Source organism: Hylaeus volcanicus, chromosome 6 (assembly GCF_026283585.1).
Source record: "Hylaeus volcanicus isolate JK05 chromosome 6, UHH_iyHylVolc1.0_haploid, whole genome shotgun sequence".
Taxonomy (NCBI): Eukaryota; Metazoa; Arthropoda; class Insecta; order Hymenoptera; family Colletidae; genus Hylaeus; species Hylaeus volcanicus.
The window spans coordinates 19610852-19628109 of record NC_071981.1 but is presented as its reverse complement, the minus strand read 5'-3'; the positions used below and the strand labels follow the sequence as shown (position 1 = coordinate 19628109).

The 17258-nt window shown below is 41.0% G+C and overlaps 1 protein-coding gene across 5 annotated transcripts in view; it reads right to left on the bottom strand.

Moving 5' to 3' along the window:
• LOC128878088 (hemicentin-1) overlaps positions 1-17258 on the bottom strand; it is a 253712-nt gene that overhangs the window by 93720 nt on the left and 142734 nt on the right. The window lies entirely within an intron of this gene.

Sequence of the window (17258 nt, the reverse complement as noted above, 5' to 3'; positions counted from 1 at the left end):
AAGAGTTCTCGCGTGTCAAAGCATTTGCGTTAGTTATTTTATCTTATTTTTAAATGCATAACAGAGGTCCACCAATTTTCATTTAAATTCATTTGCTTCTTTTTGTAATAAAAAAATGGAAAAGTGACCACAATTTTTGACCCAAAGTACAAGACTGTTCTCTCGGGGTATTCCTTGGATAGGAACGATCCGTGGTATCGTGCTTTAATTAGCTCCCATGACAGCGACTAGAACGATCCGAGTATCGAGCTTTAACCAGCTTGTCGGCAGCAATTAGAACTTTATTGCGAATTTAAAGCAGCCTCCCTTGTAATAACTTGGACGTGAGCTTTATAGGCTTTCCCTAATAAAATTGTCAGTGTCGAGTGAAATTTAACACTACACAATAATATTCCTTCAGTTACAGAAATTCGTGTCGGATCAAGAGAATGGAGCCACATCGATGCCAACCCTTCTGAGTTTCATCCGAAATTAGAACTTTATTATGAATTTAAAGCAGATTCCCCGATAAATTTCAATGAAGTTTAATGAAAGAATCAATGAACTCTGAAATATGCAATACTATTCAAATGAAATATGGCAATGTCGAGTAATACCTGTCGTTTTACTAAATGTTATTACAGATCGAAGCAATGTGACTGTGCAAAAAAACCTTGTCAAAGGTATGATGAAGCTCCAAAATTTTCAATAATTCATTTAACAGATCAAAGCAACATATTTTAAACATTTCTCTCTATATTTGTGAAACGTCGCAGTAAAAAGTCAATCCCCTCGATATCACAGAACACATTTCATGAAATGACACAGCACGCGAACGTTTCAATATTTCTTTCGTATCGTCGCCAAAGCTATAAATATAGCACATTTTACAGAAATATGAAATGATAAATCACAGCATAGTACAGAGTACCGAAACAAGTATTTTTTGTGTTTCTCCGAATATGCATCTTCTTCAGGTATCGTGATCTACGTAAACATCTTAATAGATTGCGGAATTATCGGCTTTAAAATTAGAACGAGTACGGCAAGTAAAGCGAAAATGTACGCTATAGTTGGCCTGCTATCCAAATATTAATTAGAGTTAAAGGTGAACTCTGAAAGCCAGAACTGCTCTAATTTATTCAGGCGCTCTGATAACCATGTTGTAAACGCGGTAGTAAATTTCGTAGTCACAACTTATGATAAATAAGAACATAATTCTTAGTTAATTCGTGCCAAAACTCGGCACAGTCAAGAGAGAATACCAAACTTGCGGAACTGGAAGCGTTCTGGAAATTGACGACTTAAGGTGTTTTAGTAGTGGTCTCTGTGACACACATAATTTCATATGCCACCTAGTGAAGTTCCCCTAATTTCGCGCAAACGAGCCCTGCTAGAAAAGCGGCCTACTTTTAACGAGAAAATTGAATATAGAAGCTATGTAACCTCGTAGACGGAAATCCCCATGGATGCTGTTGTATAATAGTTTCTTTTGAGCTCCATTAGAAGAGCGTTCTACTTTTAACAAGAAAATTGAACGAAGAGCAAAGTAACCTCATAGACGGAAATCTCAGTTGTTCGTTTGGATCGTTTCATAGAGGAACAATAAATCAGACAACGGTATACCTATTCGTTGATGTAGTTTCGTTCAGAATTCTATTCCGTCTCGCGCGTTTCCGCAATTTTCCAAGCGTTTCGACGACAGCCCCAACAATCACCTCTGGTTGCTGTATAAACATATCGTCCATAAAAGTTCCGTTCACCATTGAATCGAAACGCTGTCTCGGAGGAGACAATAATCAGACAACGGCTTTCACGCTTCATAAGTTATCCAAGTATCGAAATCCGATAATACTTTCATGATATACTACGCACGGACAAATCCCGTTACGGGATATACAATACGCACGGGATAAGTAAAAGGGGATGTTTCCCACCATCGACTTCCTATACTTCATGGAACATTTGTGTCCGTAATATTTCTTTGGAACAACTGTGATCCGTAAATATACACCGTGTACGATCTACGTGAACGCCTCATTTTTTTACGTTCTATATCCGAGTGGAAAGTGCAAGGATCGCAGAGACGCGTCTAAAAAATATATGACGTCAGCAATGGAACGAGCGCGGTCATTTTCGCGACTCGCGGTGTGACCATCAAATGTTAAATATAAATTAATTAGTCACTAGTCTCGGGCGAATCAAATCGAACGACTCGATCAAGTAGATTAATAATCGGTTCGACTGTTGGAGCAAATTGATTCTGCGATTTAAATGGCTAACTATGCGCCCATTAATCGATTAACTGAGCGCTACTAATTATGGTAGAACACACGATACACGAGCCGTGCAACGGTACAACGAATTCAACACAGCTGGCTGACTTTGGAATATATTCCGATCGAATAAGTTGCTCCGCGGATTGCATATGCAATGACGGCAGCAAGAACAGGACACGGGCTTTGATAAATCTTTTTGCTTCTTTTGCACGGTCATATCGCGGCCATGGTGATTCCAGCCGAGTCACATATCCTCCGGTGATTTTTATTTCTTTTCCATAGTTCCGTTCGGAAACGCTACATGCCTGGTTGATGATTGACGTGTCCATCAACTTCGACGGATCGATACTGGTCGCATAAAAGAGTCTTGTAAATCGATTGCCTTCTATTTCGTTGTTATTTCGTATTATTTTTCACGCTATTCGAGTCCCCGCTTCGAATGTAAGCTTGATTAGTTACCAGTAGGAAATCAAATTAACTGTGATAATAGCTAGAAATACGTGGAATCGTCGAGATCTCGGGAGTCCTCGAAGGGTTAATTATTTGAACTGTCCATCGTCCATCATCTCATCAATTACTCCATGGCTGATTAGGGTGTAGTTAGATCGAATAGACAGGTCGAACTATTAATAATGTCACGTCTAAGGCAGTATCTGCTAGATGACATCTTCCGATAAGTTCAACTAATAGATTCTCGTCGAAACTCGTTAAAGTCATTCGTCGTGTCAAAGATAGTAGTATCGCCGAATCATGAACTGCTCATAGAATTTTCTAAGAATCCTTTCCGAGTAAATTCGAGGCCATTTCGAGTGTAAGTTTCATGCCACCCCCATCCCTCCATCGCTGATAATACCTGCCCCTACGCGCAACATTTTAATCTCCGCTCAGCGTCAAATTCCACCAAATGCAGTCATTAATATCACCTATAATCTCTCTCATAAATTGACCATGTCATTGCCTCGCGAGCGTTCTCTTTCGCCAGCGACGAGGGACCGAGCTTTAAACTCGATTAGCATTTTAATGCCGACGTTACAGGCAGCGAATGCTAAAATCGCGGCCAAACAGGAATTGATTCTCGACGATTCCTCAGGAGCCGTTCCCCATTATGAGCCACGACTGTTTCGAACCACGGAAAACGGGGCTGGAATTTATTAACGAAACGCGAGCATTTATCACGGTCCGGTTCCGTCGACGAAATTACGTATTCAGATGTCTAAGGCCCTCAACGAGTCAGAAATTGCGCGTGCTTCAAGGTTGGCCGCGAAACGTTGAGGCTGAGCCTCGACCAACGAGAGAACCAATTTTCGAGTGAAACTTTTTGCATCAACATGTAAATTGGCCGCAGATACGTGTGCGTTATGGGCAAAGATACGGAATACTTGCCGGCGCTGGCTTAACAGGAAATTAGATGATCCGTCATAGATAGATGCGTCGCGAAAATTTCCTGGGATATTTCCATCGAAACCTGGTCGAACGATTTTCGTTTCACGCGTGTAATTACGTTCCTGGCCGCGGAGTGGAAGACTGGTAATTAGAGAGAAATCAATCGACGTTTGCTGATAGATATAAATAGCTGGGAGTGTGTCAATTCGACTGATGGCCACTTATCCACTGGATCCAAATTGCGTATTATCAAGCTAACGACAGTTGGGCCAGCTCTCATGAATGCGAATGAAATGTTTACTTAATTAATTGGCGACAGTGCTCGTCTATCTAAGGGTGAGATATTTCACTATTTCATATTACAAGCCTCTAATTTTGGAATCATCCACGGTATTTCTGCGGTGCCTGTTGCTAATAATATCGAAAATTATCGGTGATCAAACGTAATACCTTCATCGAAAATCGTTTAATTTTGATATACAGATTAGAGGACGTGTGATGTTTAATGAAATATTTATTTGCTTCCTCCGAGCATGATGTGATTTTGATTCAAGCTGTGTCTATCGAATATTACAGAACTCTAGGAATAATTTCTGTTCCTCGATGGGGTATCCATAAATGACGATGCAAAGTTTTAAACTAATATCTTAAATCGTTTTTCGTGTTATAAAATTCCGATGATGCTCCAGTTTTTCCGTGTTCAGGCTAGGATATCCTTTTGGTAATTACTCGCTGACCTACTTCGCGAAGCTGTAGAGATTGTCCCTGAGAAGATGATCACGACGCGAAGTCCATCTTTTCGTTCATAAAATGAATTTTAATCGCGCTAATGTTATTAATCGTTAATTCGTCCGATGGAAAAACTTGATCAGTATTGAAATCATTTTTATAGATATTCCGTCTACAAGAAGCCTCCCGAGATCCCTAATATACCTACTTCGTGAATTAATCCTTTGAACTCGACGACAGTTCCGTTACAGAAAGCTGGCATTTTAAACGACTAAACCCTTCTTCTACCATGATTGAAGAGTCGTGGAAATAAAGAATTTTGGACTACTTCAAAGTGTACCAGTTTACAGCTTAGGAAGCTATTTGTGATCGCTACGAACAGTTCAAGATTCAATGAAATATAAGATAAACAAAGACTGTCGCTTCTAAGTCGCCCATCGAGTGCAAAGGATCAATAACTCGAATGTAATAGTACCAATGCAGTGACAATTCGGTCGTTACACTCTAGGTAAATGGTCCCTTTTTTGAACGCGATCCTCGTTCGATATATTTCACCAACGCATGATAGGGATGGTACTTTAACATGGGACGACAGTAGGAGGGGAGTCGTGGTCCTTAGTCTCATTTGCTTGTGCGCAAGAAATACGGGTCTACTCAATATAGTGGACAGCTTGTTATAGGTAGAAAGTCTCATGCAACTGATTGGTAACCTTGTTCGTCGGAAAAACACCGACTCTTGCTTGCAAAACTGTCCCGTTTCCGTGTAACGAGCGAGTTATCGTTGAATTGAATATACAGTCAGACCCATAAGTATTCGTACGGCTTATGTCTATTGAAGTAGTTTGCCAACATTAAATGACAGATTTGATGTTTTCAAATAAATTATGGATATGTACATGAACAGGCTTTACACATGTATACATTTATAATGAACATTTTTGAAACCATCAAACTTGATATTTAATTTAGACAAATTTCTTTTGTCTAGATGCAGAGAGTACGAATACAGTTTTCTTTCCTCGAACAACTGACTGGTGCCCTATTACAAAGTTTTTCCTCGCAGCCCAGTGGTCGATTATATATGTAGTAATCTCAACGAGCCAGAGTTATTACACAGAGTTGTCGCAAACTTTCGGCCAAGGTACGGTTATTAAACTTATCTCGAGAATTCTCAGCGAAGCGGGGTTTCTATTTTAGAATTCGCTGCATCGGTCGAACGGAGGGCTAGTTGTCATAAAAGGCACGATTTCGGTAGAAACGGATCCAATAAACTAACTTCCACTATATTTGCTATTTCATACTTCCGGAAGATCCATAAAATCCGACGAAGTCGTTATAGAACTGCTTGCACGCGGAGTTTATCTTCAATGCAGTTTTGCTTCGAAGAGGTATTCGTCCCTCAAATTTGCACGTTCGTTTACTCTGGGATTTCCACGTGTTGGACAAGTTCGCGTGACCCTGATGAGAAATTGAACACTCGCGACGTAATACCTAAACGCGTTTTACGTATTCAAAAGAGATTAGCTGGCTATGGTTACTCGCCGGCGTGGCGTGCGAGACGAAGAAAGAAGTTTTACGAGGAGAGCACCGGCTTTCGTTAAAATAATTTAAGCGATCATGTTTAAGATACTCGGGAAGATTATCCAGGAATGACTCTGAATAAAACCGACGAAAATACGGAAGACAAAATAATAGGGTCGCCTGCGTCCATCTTTTGGATATGGGGGTGGTAGTGTAACGATTTGGGTGGTCATATCTTGGTATACGACTAGCTTCGTTATTATTCTAAATGGTCATCTTACTGCCATCGAGAACTTGGACATTCTAGATGTTCGGAGTTATATTATGGCCCGCGTATTGCTTTCCAAAACTTTGTCATTTTTCATTATTACCAATTCGAGCACCAAGATAAGCTTCACCATTTTCCCTGAATTCCACGCTCGCATAATTTAAGTATCATCGAACCGTCGTGACCAGTTTTGGACGATCTAAATTGCCGCGTAAGTAAGACAACAAAAATAAATTCGAAAATAGCATCCGAGTCGAAGCAGAATCGAGGATTCATCCGTCAAGTATCCACTCCATCATTGGAGTCTGTGATTCGACCCTCGTTAAATGCATTTCGTTTCGGAGGTAGTGCTTAAAGTCACATTTTTTTTTTTACGTTTTCGCTATTAGTACCTTTCTTGCGACGGGTCGAACGTGGTCGCAAAGTTAATGGACTTTGGTTAAAAACGAATTCGTTTCCGCGGAGTCATTACAACGTTTTACCGCTGACGGAACGAAGTTCGATAAATGACGAAATTTCTTGCTACGAGGGAGTAGATTTTGCGACGAATCGGGTCAGATAAAATTTCAGTGCTTACGAAGCAAATGGTATAAACAATCGACGTTGTGATATATAGCGAGTCGCGTAAGAACTCCGGGGGTAATTACGGCGGAATTAATTAACCCGTTAATGGCCTCTGCTGATAAATTGAGTGGCCAATTTTATAAGGCTCTTCTGTCGTTTTTCTCTGTTTAAACCCTTTATTCTTTATATAATATAACGATTAAGTTTTTACTACTTCGCCACGATCGCTTTACGTTACACAAACTTTTATACATTTGAAGGACTTTTTCTGGTCGAGAGTGAAAGTACGAGGAATTCCTTTTTACGATGAGAAGCAACGTGATACTTTTTAACAGAAAAGAGCAAAGATTCACGACTCACCACCAACTGAATATTTCCAGATCGGTGCCATGGGATAAAGAGGGGCTCACCTGAAAATATACAACAGAATTCGGTTAATAGCGTTACTAGATATGAGAATAGACGATATAAACTCCAGTTTATTAATATCAATTAATTAATTAATATCAGTGTATCATCTCGATGGAGCTGGTTGGAATGCTGGCGCAACATTGAAACGGTTTTCCTAACTCAGACTCCCATTTATCAATAATTCAGGCCAAGTCCAGAAGTAGATACCAATCAACTCCGCAAAGCTTCTGTCAAGGCAGTCTCCGTAAAATCCAAGCGCCGCTGCGAAACGCGATTCATTTGTTTGTTTTTCGTTCCCGTGGCAGCAGCCTTCGAGGCGCATCGATTTTCAATGTCAAGATAACGTCCAATCGAGAGGCTCTTTATCAGTCGATAAATAAGTGCGAGGGTCGTGCTCGAGAGGCCCATGAAATTAGAAGCGTTTCGTGAGATCGACGCCGCTGGTGGTGGTAGGGGCATTAAAATGTAAAGTAAGCAACGACGCGACGTCGAGAAACGAGCGTCGGCTCGTGGAGCACCTGCAGATAACGACGTTCTATCACGGGGCCAGAAAAACTTGTCGACCCTAGGACGAAACGATATCCTGCATGCTTAATCCGTTTTGGAATTATACAAATCGCCGGCGCATTAGCATGAGGACGGATGGAGAACAAATTTACTTAGCGGAACGTGGAATATAACTAATCTGGAAGGCGTAACGTCCAAGTAACGCACGACGTGCATGTTAATCGGGGAAACAATAAGCCGAGGTCCACACTTGGCGCCGAAGAAACTTATCGTGACACGAACGTGCTGATGTCATCGTCGATCAGTGAGCGCGCCATACACCTGTCGCGTAGTAGTTTTACGAAGGCGAAACCTTTGATGTTTTTGTCCTCCGTGTTTTCAGATTAGCCTTGGCAAATTAAATTGATTGATCTCGATGGGTAACCATTCACTGCAACATGTTTGTAAAAAGGTACGGAGTTCTCCATTCAGCGTATCCTGTAATATCGTTAATTTAACCGGAAACTAAAATCCAGGTATTTCCACCGAAACCAGAGTCGTAATCGCGTTATAACCGTATCTGGCCAGAATCATCATTATCACGGTCGAAAGAAAATCAACCGTGAACAGGGGAGAAAGTAATTGAAACTCTCATCACGGAACACACTCGAACGCACGGTAAAAGCACGCTCTGTTGAGAATCCGATGAAACCGCTGGGCAACAGATGAAGTAGGAACAAGCAATGTGGACCTGCACCCTCGATGAAGCCACTTCTATTTGCGGCAATTCGAGTACTCCGACGCAGTTAGGAGATTGGCTGTTGATTCATATTTGCTAACAAGTTTGACGACGTTAGGTACGTCAAGACGATCGACACAATCAAATGTTAACGGAACACGGAACTTCACCACCTAGGGACGAGCGTCTCGATAGCTGTGTGTCGTTCAATTTTTATAATGGTTGCAATGTTTTTAACGTCGCCTCGGGGTGGAACAAACCGCGCGAGGACAGTGCCATACGTTATTCGTCGAATGTTCGCGTGCTTTGATTCGCAATCGTTTACCGATAACGAACGAAAATAGTCCAAGTTCGGAGGATACCAAACATTCGCCATCAATCATTTATCCATGCTACCAGGTATTCGGCGAATGACGAACATTTATTATTCGTTAATCGGCGAATACCAATGAGTGAAGCTCTTTATGGGAACTGACTGTGTATAAACCTGGGAATGAATGTCTGACGAAACTGTCATTTTGATCTCTCCTATTGAAAGTGTACAAAAATAATGCATATTGCGTAATAATATATTTTTTTTTTTCGATGACTGCCAACAATGGCCATTTTGGAGAATTGTTCACCCATTGCAGATGTTACAAATTCCATCCAAGAACGAAATACTTAGCGTGACATGGTTGACGATAATTGCGGCCAAGATGCTAATGCAATTAGATAAAAAGCTTCTCAGTCTCTGGTGGTATTGAATCGAGCCTGGGAAATGTACTTCGCGAAGTATCTCGATGTCAGCGAAACGAGGATCAAACGACGAATTTAACTGCTACAGAGAAATCGTAAATTACTTTTTTAATAGAAAAAGAAGCGAATGTATGGTAAAAAACGATGTAAATTTTGTTTTCTCGTAGTAGTGTAATTTAATTTTTACGGTTAACTTAGACTAAACAAAAAAATCCTGATAGTGTAGTTTTCGAGGAAAACTGGTCCTTCTTCGCGTGCACAAATAAGGACATTCGCCCTAAACGATACTTTCGGTAATTTAAAAATGTTGTGTCCTCAATTGTGGACGCCAGGTCTGAAAGGGTTCGCCCTTAAATGATTTCTATTCCAGGGTGATAAAATAAAATTCCCGCGGCTGAGGGGTTAGAAGAGTGTTACGTGTAAAATTCCGTAGAAAATTGGTAAAGGCAAGCCAGTAATAGCAGAGCGTTAGCCGTGACGGGAAACATTGAACAAAGGTATCGAAGGGCGGTATGGCATCCAGGGCGTCGATGGCGTGCAGACGATTCGATCGCTGATAAATCTGATTTCTCTTCTTTGAAGAAACACATTTCCGTCATCAACTGCGCCTCCTTTCGCGATTCTCGCCGTGAAAGGACAATACACGTTGCATTGCCCCGCTATTGATCGGGGGCTGCATGCTTTACAGCCATATCCAGTCTGTGCTTCTTCAATTTGCTTTCGCGCGCCTTTTCGCGCGTACAAAGAAAATGTACGTGTGCTGTGCTCGCATCCAACGCGCGAGGAAAGGGAGGAATGATTCCCCTCTCCGACAGGATATTAGGTTGCGATGATGTAAACGCGAATGGGGGCTGTTCTCGTGCCTCGCTCTAATTTCAGCGACCTTTTTCCAACAGCGCATTCAGGAGCGTTAAAAGGATTAAGAAAAAGTATGCTTCAATAGGATTGCACTGCGCCACGAAAAGCAAGGGAAACCGCGAATTTCTTTGGCTACCCTTCTCGGTTTTAGTGAAAGCTTTCTCGTTTCTGTGACCATGACTCGGTGCTGGCTGATAAAATAACCGGGAAATGAAAAACGCGACCCGGTGATCGGATGGGAACGATTGTAAAACCTCGACGAAGATGTTACCCCGGAAAGAGACTTTAAACGATTTTCCGTCGAATAATACTTGCACTTATGGATGGACTTTTAGTGGGCGTGGGTTCGGTTCTTTTTGTTAAAGGGAAGAGGTTTAATATCGAACATATTACATCTATCGCAGACATTTATTAATTTTAATCTCAACGTTTCCTCGGGCATTTTATAAGGTCGCGCATCGAGATCTTTGTATTTTTCCACCCCGGGGACAATGGTTGCTGGAATGCTGTCGGTTAATTATAAAGACTCCAACCCCGGGGCCTGTGATTTATGAAATTTATAGATCGACCAATATCGGCGGAGTTTACAGACACAGGAGTACTCTGCGTAGCGAGGACTGCAAATTGCGTGCTGCAATTTCGAAGAATGCTATTAAAACGCTGTTCCGAGGAATAGAAATACAAAACGGAGGGACGGGAGTTATTTTATTCAAGACACCGTCTGTTTGATGGACCGTTGAAAAATTCATATGGTTTTCTTTTCTATAATTTCTCTTGAAATTTATGCGCCAAATTCAGATCCATTTGCATAGAGGGATGAAACTGTAGTGCTAGATCCTCGAGACAACGTCGCGTGAATGCGAAATAGACGATCGCGTGAAATTGAATATTAGAGCGGTCTGTGTCGCCTAAGATCGCGGATTAGCATTGATTCCCGCTTCCTCGTGGCGTATTAAATAAAATTTGTCACGTTCGATCGAGGGTTAACGCCCAAGTATTACGTTAATAAGGCTTTTATGCCGGAGCCTTTTCGCAGCGAGCGCAGGCCAATTTATTCGAGAGCGAAGTATAATGCTTTCCCTTTGAGGGACAATTTTACTATTAATCCCTATTACGTTGTCAATAAACTTTTTCCAAAAAGCCCGTCGCGGCACTCGGCTGCGATGCCGTTTCGAACAGTCATGCATACACTCTGCGCTGGAATAATTAATGTATTATCGATAGGACGCAGGAACACGCTGTACGGAAGTATTACGTTCCATTACGCGAGTCATCGTTCGCCAAAAAATTCGCGTCATCCTCCAATTTGCGTATCGATTTTCGAAAAATCGCAAACTGTATCGGTCCTGCCACCGGTATTTAGATTCTTCGTAATCGTCGGAAATGAAATGAATAAACGGTGCATTTTGGTATTACACGCAATGTGCGCATGTACATTTAAAAAAAAAATATAAATCGTGAAAAATCAGAGGTGATTCTATAAATACAATGGAAAGATAAAACGTGGCTTTACGTAGCAGTTTTTACGCAAAACAAAAATAGAATTAAACACATTCGAAGCGATTAACGGCTTAGCCAATTTTCCATGTACCATTCGACACACTTTGTAGGTGAATCTGGATTTATTTTGAGCTTTGAAACGCGTTTTCAGATTGAAACAATGAAACGAGTGTAACGTAATTTTTAGCAGAAAAAAAGAAATATTTGCTACATACTTTAAAGTAATTTCAATTATCAATTCTCTTCGTAGTCCGTCGAATGAACCTGTGTATCCATAATTCACTGTTTCCCTGTCGCAATGTAATTAGTATCTTAATGTGGCTACATCACACTAACTAATGACGTGGAGTACGTAATACTTGGCAGCTATAGTATTACAGAGTGCAACGCATTAGTTTCGCCATAAAAACAAGTATTAATTCACGCCGTTAACGTGAAAAATTTTAGGATGTTATTTTACAATTACATTACGGTGGATCACGCAACTACCAGAGAATCTAGCAGCGGTGCTTCCACTTCATAATAGGTAAAGCAGTTTTATTCGAACGCGAGTGGTCATAAATATCAACCAAATGAATGCTCTTCTATTCATGTCCGCGATTATGATCACGATCCACACCATTTTCATTCTTAACGGCAGGTGTATTTCGTTGAGTTCCTAGCTTTGTTCAGGCCGAATAATCACCATTGTGATTCGAAGTAGATTTAATGTTTGGGTACACGAATAAGATTGCGATCAATTTTTAACCTAGAATTTCAGACAACTAGCCTAGAAATCTTCAAGTTTTGAACATAGTAAGAAGTTTTACGTGTACAGAATATCGAGGCTACCTAAAATCTGATACAAGGAAGTCGACAAGAACGGCCCAGAAGTTATCGTGGAAGGTTTCGGCTTGACAAGTAAAACTTGTCTTCGAATTTCGTTAAAAAAAAAAAAAGTACGGTGACCTTTCATCCGACCCAATGCATCGCACGCGAAAATCTTGACCGATTCCTGACGCTGCGATTTCTCATTCAAAAATTGAAATAGTTTCATTCTCCGGGTCACATAACCTTTTACATGGCGGCCCCTTTGACAAGACCTGGAACGAATTTCGTGATGTAGGATCGAGTCAGCTTTAGAATACACGTAGTTGTATCCGCTATGGTAAAGAAGAGCCGGTCGCAGCTGAAAAATCTTCCGAGGCACGTTTCCTAACGTGAACGAATACCTTTCCCGCTGTCTTCCGCCAACAATAAGTCACCCGTCCTGAGTGATAACTCGACGTCTGTTTCTTTCTAGGCGAACGTTTCAACGTACCGCAAAAAATTCTTTGGTTCGCCGCTTATTTTGAGAAATGCTCGACAATAAACGGATTCGTCCAGCGTTTTCTCCGCGACTTCGTCGCGCACGGTATAAATAAATTATACGTATGACAGAAACTTTGCGAGAGGACTCATCGGAAGAAACGCGAAGCTCTCAGTAATTGAACTGTTCGTTGTATAATTGGTATCGCAAAGTTCATTTTCTTTTAAAGAAAATTTCAGGCTCGACGAAGTGATTTTATTTGGTTCTTATCGCATTGTTTTAGAAACTGTGATCACCATTTATTTCAGCAGATTAATTTCATCCCAGACACACGGATGCCAATCCGATTATTAACCGTGCAATAGATGGGGGACAGGTACTCTTTCTCTGAAGAAAGAGGCACTTACCAATCGAATCTGGCGAATTATTGAAAGGCTAGACTTAAACTTCTTAGCCGGTCCTGCCTTTGATGAAATTGCGAAAAGCTCGCCAATCCGATGAGATATTACGAATCGAGATTAATGCCGGCGAATTTTTCTGTACAAAATTCATTCCCCGAGAACGAAAAGACGTTTCAGAATTGAAGCATTTTCGGTGTCGAAACACATTTGGAACATTTCGAAAACGACCGTTTGTCCCGCTGAAGCACTGAAATATCTCATTGTGCGACGCCATCGAATCATTTATTCGAATTATATATTTGATGGAAATATTTTATGCAATTATTCTCGTCGGATACGCTAATGCAAACTGTGTAAATACATTTCCCAAGTTATTTGCAACTATCGAAGCGTTCCAGGATTAACTCTTACGATCGTCATAAATAAGTTATTTCATAGAAAATACAGTTACGAAAATTCTCAAATTAACTTTCAAACTGGTACCAGTTTATTTCAACTTTTTATCATAAAAGTACCTTTCCGATTCATATAAACAACTTGCACGTATAAAGTAATTGCAACTTTGTAAAAGGTACGAGCTAGGAATGGAGTCAAATTTTTTTACTTCCTGACAAATAATACAAAGCTTATATTCTCTAGTTGCTTTAGGCGAGTCTCTGTGCAAAGGCACTCGTACTCGCATTTAACGACTGTCCATGTGATTAAATAAACTTATCGTTGCGTTTACAAACAACGGTTCACGATTCGCTCCGAAAACTGCGACACGAGCTGCGTGAGAGGTAACGCTTTTTGTTCAATCGCCCGGAACGCGACAAACGCGGTGTGAAATAGTTTGTAATCGGGAACGCCAGCTGCGTGCGAGCATGCAATTAAAAGGCTGACGCGTTTTCCGTCGTCACCTGATGGAGTTCCTCGTAAAAATTTCACTAGGAAAATGTGTCAATTGCGTAAGCCTTCAACGATGGAAGTTACACGGACCACCGAACCGCGCGACTTTCGTCCCGGGTGTATATTTTGATTCTGTTTCCGCTGATTGAACGATCTTAATTGGCTCCGTCCCCGTTCCATTCCGCGCTCAACGCCGCAATCCTATGCCGGGTTTAAAGTGATTTCCGATAGCGACCATATCGTTGACCATCGAGGGTACATGCTGGTGAATGAATTTTTTTTTTCCTACGGATCACGTTGGTCGCAGCCAGCGTTGTTATGATATCAAGCCACGGTTGATTGAACTGTCGATTTTGAGGTTCGTCGACGAATTGTTCAATTCCTGGGTTCATCGACCCGCGGGCACTTTAGATTCGCAAGTACGAAGACGGGTTTCATAGCTGTTCCGGAGTAATCTTTCCTTGGGGTGGTTTTCATTTTTTCGATCTGAATTTTTTTCGTTGGGTAAAAGCAAATATTTTTTAAACGTTGTCAAAATGCGTTCGATGAAAAATGATGCGAAGGCATCGAGAGTCGCGTTTAAGCGTTCTACTTTCGAGGGAAAACGTTAACGTCGTTAGATTCGAGTCGCGTCAACGACTTACCGTGCTGTACCTCGCGTTTTAAAGAAAATCTTAAAGTATTACGCTTTTAAAGAAAAGTTCCGGTTAAACAAAATTATCTTAGAAAGAATTCTTTCCCTTTCATCGTCGCATTTTCTCTCGACTACTCGGTGCCAAAGGAAATTGGATCGTTAAGAAAATACTGTTTTAAAGATTGCTTTCGGAGTACAATTAAAGGAAAGACTACGGAATTCCATAAATAACGTTAGTTGTTGCGATCTTGGTCGGTTTATTTATTGAACGTAGGTTGTATTCAAATCTGGTAAAATTGTTCGTCTGTTAAAAACATATAAATCAACGCGTGATTGCATACCAGTAGTGATGACACGTAATAGGTCAGCCGCGGTACGTATATTTTTCAGTAGTACGAACCAGTATTGGTCGGACCAGACCAATCCAATGCTTATACAGTCAGCCCCATAAATATTCGTACCCTCTATGTCTATTGAAGAAATTTGTTGAAATTAAATGGTAAATTAAATGGTTTGTTCATATACATATTTATAATGAAAAATTCATTTGGTAATATAAAAACTATTATTTACCTTAATCAAACTTCCTCAATAGACATAGAGGGTACAAATTAAATATTCATTCATAAATATTCCTTTAGCATTCATTCGGTTTAGCTTTTACGATCGTTTAATCTCCATTTCAGATATCATTTTAATCAACTAATTTTCCGACTCAATTAAAAAGGTACCGATGCGTGAAACGAAACTCCCGATTGATGAAGAAAATTAGAAAACGCCCGTTGCCCTTTGAGCACGAACCTCCCGGCTGGGTCACATTTTATTTCGCTTTAACATCTAAAACATTCAAAGGAGCAGGCTCATCGGTGTACGCGGTTCTCCGGGGCCACGAATTAATTGGATGAAAAAATCTTTTAGCTCGGAGGGAAAGTGCCTTCCAACGATTGAGCCATCCTTTCGCGACGGACGGAAAATGCATTCTCCCTCTTCGAAAAATGCAATTAGTGCACCGCTTCGCGGAATAAAGTCACGGAGGACAGTCGCAGACAACCGAGGCTCTATTTGCGTTATCACCGTTTAAAGAAACGAACAGGAAAAGAAGGCAACTCCTTTTCGAAGGATAGAATTCGATTTTCTTTACTACTCTCTAGAATCTTTACTCTACTAGAATTCTAAAGATAGTAATAGCTGCGGCAATGTGCTCTATGAAAAACAAAAATAAGATGAAAACATTCAATAAATAGATTCAAAGCACCTTCGTTTGAAATACGATAAGTCGAATTCTTTCCTTGTAAATTTCAGAAAGTTTCCTTGCTTCTCTTTTCTAGTTCGGTGTATCTAAAACTAGTGTCTTCGTTTTTCCTACCGTGCTCATAAATTCGATCACATTACTCCTCTGTTCCAACCGTTCTGGCTGGTTAAATACGCGACAGAGACGAATTCTTCCTCTGCTGCCTCGTTTATAAGATCCTTGCTTCGTAGATTCCTTTCTGCTTGTTTAATTTACACCCCGATTTATCCTGGCATACCCAGGATACTCCGATCATCATGGTTCGAGCTTTTTTTTTTGACATGTCTATTTGCTACTTCCGCTCTGTTGCTCTCTGTAGCTTAAACAAAGGTAATGAGTACAAAAAATAAACAACAATGTATCTAATGAAACAAGTATCAGAAGCAGGACTCAACGACGCCAAATTTCGCGTTTATGCTACCGCTATCTTGATAATTTAATTAGCTCGACCACCGTGAACCGACTCAAGCAATTCCACGCGTTTATTGAACCGCATCGAGTCGTTTCGATTTTTCCGCCGGTCGGTCGCCATAACGATAATCGTCGATCCGAATAATAGCGCGCGATTTAATCAATTTCGCGCGCTTATTAAGACAAATACTAAACTGACTGCGCAGTAAACGGTAATAATAATACTCGTGAACGTAACGTCGACGTGTCGTGCCTGGCGAATCGTAATTACGCTGTTTGATTTTACCGATTCCATTCCGGTTCGGTAGCTATGTGTATTTTAACGTAGAGTGACTCAACAAACCGGCTCGCGGAAAGCACACAAGCACGTCCATTCCCGCGCGGAAAGAAAACACACCCAAGGAGAGTATATTTTCCATTATTCGTAAAATAGACGTAATACACATCCGTCGTATTGCTTCCTTCCATTTTCTCCAAGGAAAACAGTCCGTATCCTCCATTGTTCGATCACACTCCACCGCACCCCGCCCGTCACTTTCCACCTACTGGTAACACTTCGATGCGCTGTCTTTCAATGGGAAAAGCTTCTTGGAACAGATCTGCAGAGAACCATGGTAACACTCCCACCGAGAAACTGGCAAGTGAACGCAGGATGAACATCGGCGGACACGAGACTTTTCACCAGAACAAAGATTCGCTGTTTTAATGCGTTTATCGGGATGAGGTATGGAGCGTAGGTGGATTAACACTGGGTAGGCTATCGAAATTGCGCTGAAGTTTCGTGAGATCCGAGACAAAATGATATTTTCGGAATATAGTGCTTGCGTATAAAATGATACGAATGAGTATCATCAGGAACGACGATTATAACTGCAAGAATATACGTCGCG